We start from the raw sequence: 7,756 nt of genomic DNA, 5'->3' as shown, positions 1-7,756 counted from the left end.
ATAACTGTTAACAAATTTGAATGTGAAAAATTGTTTTGGCGTTGTACATGATGTTCCCACTGTACAATATCAACATTGACGTTGGTATGATCTTCCCACTGTACAATATCAACATTGACGTTGGCATGATGTTCCCACTGTACAATATCAACATTGACGTTGGTATGATGTTCCCACTGCACAATATCAACATTGACGTTGGTATGATGTTCCCACCGTACAATATCAACATTGACGTTGGTATGATGTTCCCTCTGTACAATATCAACATTGACGTTGGTATGATGTTCCCACTGTACAATATCAACATTGACGTTGGTATGATGTTCCCACTGTACAATATCAACATTGACGTTGGTATGATGTTCCCACTGTACAATATCAACATTGACGTTGGTATGATGTTCCCACTGTACAATATCAACATTGACGTTGGTATGATGTTCCCACTGTACAATATCAGCATTGACGTGGTATATGATGTTTTCACTGCACAATATCAACATTGACGTTGGTATGATGTTCCCACTGTACAATATCAACATTGACGTTGGTATGATGATCCCACTGTACAATATCAACATTGACGTTGGTATGATGTTCCCACTGTACAATATCAACATTGACGTTGGTATGATGTTCCCACTGTACAATATCAACATTGACGTTGGTATGATGTTCCCTCTGTACAATATCAACATTGACGTTGGTATGATCTTCCCACTGTACAATATCAACATTGACGTTGGTATGATGTTCCCACTGTACAATATCAACATTGACGTTGGTATGATGTTCCCACTGTACAATATCAACATTGACGTTGGTATGATGTTCCCACTGTACAATATCAACATTGACGTTGGTATGATGTTCCCACTGTACAATATCAGCATTGACGTGGTATATGATGTTTTCACTGCACAATATCAACATTGACGTTGGTATGATGTTCCCACTGTACAATGTCAACATTGACGTTGGTATGATGTTCCCACTGTACAATATCAACATTGACGTTGGTATGATGTTCCCACTGCACAATATCAACATTGACGTTGGTATGATGTTCCCACTGTACAATATCAACATTGACGTTGGTATGATGTTCCCACTGTACAATATCAACATTGACGTTGGTATGATGTTCCCACTGTACAATATCAACATTGACGTTGGTGTGATGTTCCCACTGTACAATATCAACAATGACGTTGGTGTGATGTTCCCACTGTACAATATCAACATTGACGTTGGTGTGATGTTCCCACTGTACAATATCAACATTGACGTTGGTATGATGTTCCCACTGTACAATATCAACATTGACGTTGGTATGATGTTCCCACTGTACAATATCAGCATTGACGTGGTATATGATGTTCCCACTGCACAATATCAACATTGACGTTGGTATGATGTTCCCACTGTACAATATCAACATTGACGTTGGTATGATGTTCCCACTGTACAATATCAACATTGACGTTGGTATGATGTTCCCACTGTACAATGTCAACATTGACGTTGGTATGATGTTCCCACTATACAATATCAACATTGACGTTGGTATGATGTTCCCACTGTACAATATCAACATTGACGTTGGTATGATGTTCCCACTGTACAATATCAGCATTGACGTGGTATATGATGTTTTCACTGTACAATATCAACATTGACGTTGGTATGATGTTCCCACTGTACAATATCAACATTGACGTGGTATATGATGTTTCCACTGTACAATATCAACATTGACGTTGGTATGATGTTCCCACTGTACAATATCAACGTTGACGTTGGTATGATGTTCCCACTGTACAATATCAACATTGACGTTGGTATGATGTTCCCACTGTACAATATCAACATTGACGTTGGTATGATGTTCCCACTGTACAATATCAACATTGACGTTGGTATGATGTTCCCACTGTACAATATCAACATTGACGTTGGTATGATGTTCCCACTGTACAATATCAGCATTGACGTGGTATATGATGTTCCCACTGCACAATATCAACATTGACGTTGGTATGATGTTCCCACTGTACAATATCAACATTGACGTTGGTATGATGTTCCCACTGTACAATATCAACATTGACGTTGGTATGATGTTCCCACTGTACAATATCAACATTGACGTTGGTATGATGTTCCCACTGTACAATATCAACATTGACGTGGTATATGATGTTTTCACTGCACAATATCAACATTGACGTTGGTATGATGTTCCCACTGTACAATGTCAACATTGACGTTGGTATGATGTTCCCACTGTACAATATCAACATTGACGTTGGTATGATGTTCCCACTGCACAATATCAACATTGACGTTGGTATGATGTTCCCACTGTACAATATCAACATTGACGTTGGTATGATGTTCCCACTGTACAATATCAACATTGACGTTGGTATGATCTTCCCACTGTACAATATCAACATTGACGTTGGTATGATGTTCCCACTGTACAATATCAACATTGACGTTGGTATGATGTTCCCACTGTACAATATCAGCATTGACGTGGTATATGATGTTCCCACTGCACAATATCAACATTGACGTTGGTATGATGTTCCCACTGTACAATATCAACATTGACGTTGGTATGATGTTCCCACTGTACAATATCAACATTGACGTTGGTATGATGTTCCCACTGTACAATGTCAACATTGACGTTGGTATGATGTTCCCACTATACAATATCAACATTGACGTTGGTATGATGTTCCCACTGTACAATATCAACATTGACGTTGGTATGATGTTCCCTCTGTACAATATCAACATTGACGTTGGTATGATGTTCCCACTGTACAATATCAACATTGACGTGGTATATGATGTTTCCACTGTACAATATCAACATTGACGTTGGTATGATGTTCCCACTGTACAATATCAACGTTGACGTTTATTATGCAAAAACGAAATGTGTGATCTGATCTCCGGTATGTGCATAAAAACAAGTATACTATTCCCATTCTAAAAACAATTTGAGTATAAAAGTGTTGTAGTTTTCTCAATATCAACGAAATTAAACAAAATCCCTCACAATTTTGTCCTTAATTGTTCCTCACGTCGTCTTAGCCAATCAAAACGCTCCTTTTAATCACTGGTGACGTAGAAGCTCCAGAAATTTTGACATAACCGACAAAAGTTCAAATTTAGATAACACATTTAAGCATATCGTTGTATTCAATTTTCCTATGTCAATGTCGATCATCCGACTCCATTGAGGTCGCCGCTATTTGTGGGCTAGCGTCAGAATTCATGGGTATATCGGGGATTCAATAAAGAAATTTGTCCGATAAAAAGAGGCCTTACATAATCATTATCTTATAATTTAAAATATCACATAGTGAGTATCACCTTTTAATAGTATTATGGATTTAAACTTCATTATGTACATCATAAAGCTGTTTGATCTTTCTTATCCCAAATTGTCAAAACCTGGGGAATGACGGAGGAAGATTCAAATTGGTTGAACTAATATCAAATCCACACAAGAGTATGTTATAATTGAAATTTCAATAACTGTCATAATTAATTTCAATTTTGATTAATATCAAAATATGTCAAGTACACGCGCACTAAATAAATAGGAGCTACCATTCGAATGAAAATTTTGCATGCAGGTTATGACAAACCTCAGGGACCAAGGTCTAACTGCAGTGTCTACTACCCGCGGTATCAAAGTCTGTACAAACACATACAATTGAATACCTTCAATACAGTTCAGAATAGGTACAGCCGATTAATGAATTCAGTTGTAGTGGTAGCTGTTTCGTCCTTCTTGGATTCGTCAGTGATGTCAAGGGTCAAAATTGTTGCAAAGTTTTTCTATGTATTGACATTAATCGGCATTTTTATAAAGCTTCCCTATACTATAACCCGTCTAGTTAAGTTGGTTTGATAAACGTACATGACTTGTCCACATTGTCAATAAATATGCGTCATTAATTTTGCATTCGGATCACAAAAACTCTGCATCTATTGGAAACATTCCTCAAGTCTCTGAAATTGCCTACTTCATATACATCATGCATATGCACTGTTAAATTAAAACTAGGGCAGAGAATGAACAAAAGCAAGATTCTCATGGAGAATCCCGAAAAAAAGTAAGACTAGGTGTTCTGAAGGAGTGAAGTTAGAGGCGCAAAAAGGTCATAGACAATACACTAGTCTTTCTAAGGCCGATTCTTTCTCTCATTTCCCTCAATAACTTCCATTTAATTTTTATGATTTTGGTAAGACAGAATATTAGTTGAATATTAAGATATTGGTACGACACAGCTTAATGTATTAATGGTCATTGCATTCTATCTTATTTAAAGTATTAAATGATGCTAATCACTTGTTTGTCTTTTGTACAACTTTCACAAATTGATCATGCTACTTCTTCAATGAGTGAAAGAAATTACTGTGAACGTTTTATCTTCGTCTAATTCGAAGAAATTTCCATTGAATTGACCATCCTCCGCTGGAGCATATCACTTTTAGTACAGAATTTGATATTCTGGTATGTTGGGATATCCGTTCTGTATTTCTCTTGTACAGTTGAAACATACCGTCAGATTCATTTATTCCGTTAATTCCTTAACCAATCACAAACACTATTCAACGTAGCTTTATGGAACTAGACCTTCAATCAATTTTGAAGTGTAGTAGTGTCCTTTTTAAAATTACAATTTTTACGTGTAATTTGCCTGTCACCATATAAGCAATTTGCCAAAATCACAAATTTTGCTATGTCATATCTTTATTAAAATATCGTCCAAATTGCCGTTTATTATGATGTGAACTTCTTATTCAATATGCTGCCGACGCCTCCCTTCTATCTGACGGCAATAGTCAATCTTTATACACTGCAGTTGAGTTATTGGAAAAATTTGCCATAGCATCAGGATTCTGTACTTTTGCCACATCATACAGCTATTTCGTCCTTCTAGGACTCGTCAGTGATACTATATCATACAACTGTTTCGTCCTTCTAGGACTCGTCAGTGATACTATATGATACAGCTGTTTCGTCCTTCTAGGACTCGTCAGTGATGCTATACGATACAGCTGTTTCGTCCTTCTAGGACTCGTCAGTGATACTATATCATACAGCTGTTTCGTCCTTCTAGGACTCGTCAGTGATGCTACATCATACAGCTGTTTCGTCCTTCTAGGACTCGTCAGTGATGCTACATCATACAGCTGTTACACTAGTCTTTCTAAGGCCGATTCTTTCTCTCATTTCCCTCAATAACTTCTTTGTTCCATTAAGAAAAAAATAATTTTTATGATTTTGGTAAGACAGAATATTAGTTGAATATTAAGATATTGGTACGACACAGCTTAATGTATTAATGGTCATTGCATTCTATCTTATTTAAAGTATTAAATGATGCTAATCACTTGTTTGTCTTTTGTACAACTTTCACAAATTGATCATGCTACTTCTTCAATGAGTGAAAGAAATTACTGTGAACGTTTTATCTTCGTCTAATTCGAAGAAATTTCCATTGAATTGACCATCCTCCGCTGGAGCATATCACTTTTAGTACAGAATTTGATATTCTGGTATGTTGGGATATCCGTTCTGTATTTCTCTTGTACAGTTGAAACATACCGTCAGATTCATTTATTCCGTTAATTCCTTAACCAATCACAAACACTATTCAACGTAGCTTTATGGAACTAGACCTTCAATCAATTTTGAAGTGTAGTAGTGTCCTTTTTAAAATTACAATTTTTACGTGTAATTTGCCTGTCACCATATAAGCAATTTGCCAAAATCACAAATTTTGCTATGTCATATCTTTATTAAAATATCGTCCAAATTGCCGTTTATTATGATGTGAACTTCTTATTCAATATGCTGCCGACGCCTCCCTTCTATCTGACGGCAATAGTCAATCTTTATACACTGCAGTTGAGTTATTGGAAAAATTTGCCATAGCATCAGGATTCTGTACTTTTGCCACATCATACAGCTATTTCGTCCTTCTAGGACTCGTCAGTGATACTATATCATACAACTGTTTCGTCCTTCTAGGACTCGTCAGTGATACTATATGATACAGCTGTTTCGTCCTTCTAGGACTCGTCAGTGATGCTATACGATACAGCTGTTTCGTCCTTCTAGGACTCGTCAGTGATACTATATCATACAGCTGTTTCGTCCTTCTAGGACTCGTCAGTGATGCTACATCATACAGCTGTTTCGTCCTTCTAGGACTCGTCAGTGATGCTACATCATACAGCTGTTACACTAGTCTTTCTAAGGCCGATTCTTTCTCTCATTTCCCTCAATAACTTCTTTGTTCCATTAAGAAAAAAATAATTTTTATGATTTTGGTAAGACAGAATATTAGTTGAATATTAAGATATTGGTACGACACAGCTTAATGTATTAATGGTCATTGCATTCTATCTTATTTAAAGTATTAAATGATGCTAATCACTTGTTTGTCTTTTGTACAACTTTCACAAATTGATCATGCTACTTCTTCAATGAGTGAAAGAAATTACTGTGAACGTTTTATCTTCGTCTAATTCGAAGAAATTTCCATTGAATTGACCATCCTCCGCTGGAGCATATCACTTTTAGTACAGAATTTGATATTCTGGTATGTTGGGATATCCGTTCTGTATTTCTCTTGTACAGTTGAAACATACCGTCAGATTCATTTATTCCGTTAATTCCTTAACCAATCACAAACACTATTCAACGTAGCTTTATGGAACTAGACCTTCAATCAATTTTGAAGTGTAGTAGTGTCCTTTTTAAAATTACAATTTTTACGTGTAATTTGCCTGTCACCATATAAGCAATTTGCCAAAATCACAAATTTTGCTATGTCATATCTTTATTAAAATATCGTCCAAATTGCCGTTTATTATGATGTGAACTTCTTATTCAATATGCTGCCGACGCCTCCCTTCTATCTGACGGCAATAGTCAATCTTTATACACTGCAGTTGAGTTATTGGAAAAATTTGCCATAGCATCAGGATTCTGTACTGGATATGAAATAAAAATTTTCCAAATGAAAGAATATGTCCTGATCTGAAGATTACCTGGTCAAACGCAAACTGCTGAGTATATTATTTTTCTTAGATATAGAAAACATGGAATGAATGTATGAATTACAAATTGAAAGAATGTATTACAGAATGAATGAATTACAGAATTAAATGGCACACTAATTACAGAGAGATCAGATAGATGAATGAATGAATGAATGAATGAATTGCAAACTAATTATAGAAAGATCTGAAGAATGAATAAATTAATTAATGTCATTTGAGTGTTGAATGAGAGCCCTCTTGCATGATGACATATTTATACAGATACTAAATCCACGGTCCCAACCCTGCCAATGGTATGTATGTTTAAATGTTCTTGGACAATAAATATTGACTTGTCAAAAAAGATAAAAAGAAAATGCTGTAATTTTTATTTTGTGCACTTCACAAAAAATAAAACAGCCATCTTCGAATTCACATCTTACTGGGCGGGAATCTGAATGACAGTAGATTGTACAAAGTACATACATTTAAAGTTAGATTCAGTACATCCAAACAATAAAGTTAACTGCATCATACAGCTGTTTTGTTTTCCTACGACTCGTGAGTGATGCTGCCTCATACAGCTATTTCGTCCTTCTAGGACTCGTCAGTGATGCCACATCATACAGCTGTTTCGTCCTTCTAGGACTCGTCAGTGATGCCACATCAT

The sequence above is a fragment of the Ylistrum balloti genome, unplaced genomic scaffold, assembly GCF_031769215.1.
Source record: "Ylistrum balloti isolate Yb309-2 unplaced genomic scaffold, AGI_CSIRO_Ybal_v1 Utg369892, whole genome shotgun sequence".
Classification (NCBI taxonomy): domain Eukaryota; kingdom Metazoa; phylum Mollusca; class Bivalvia; order Pectinida; family Pectinidae; genus Ylistrum; species Ylistrum balloti.
Note: the sequence above shows the minus strand (reverse complement) of the source record.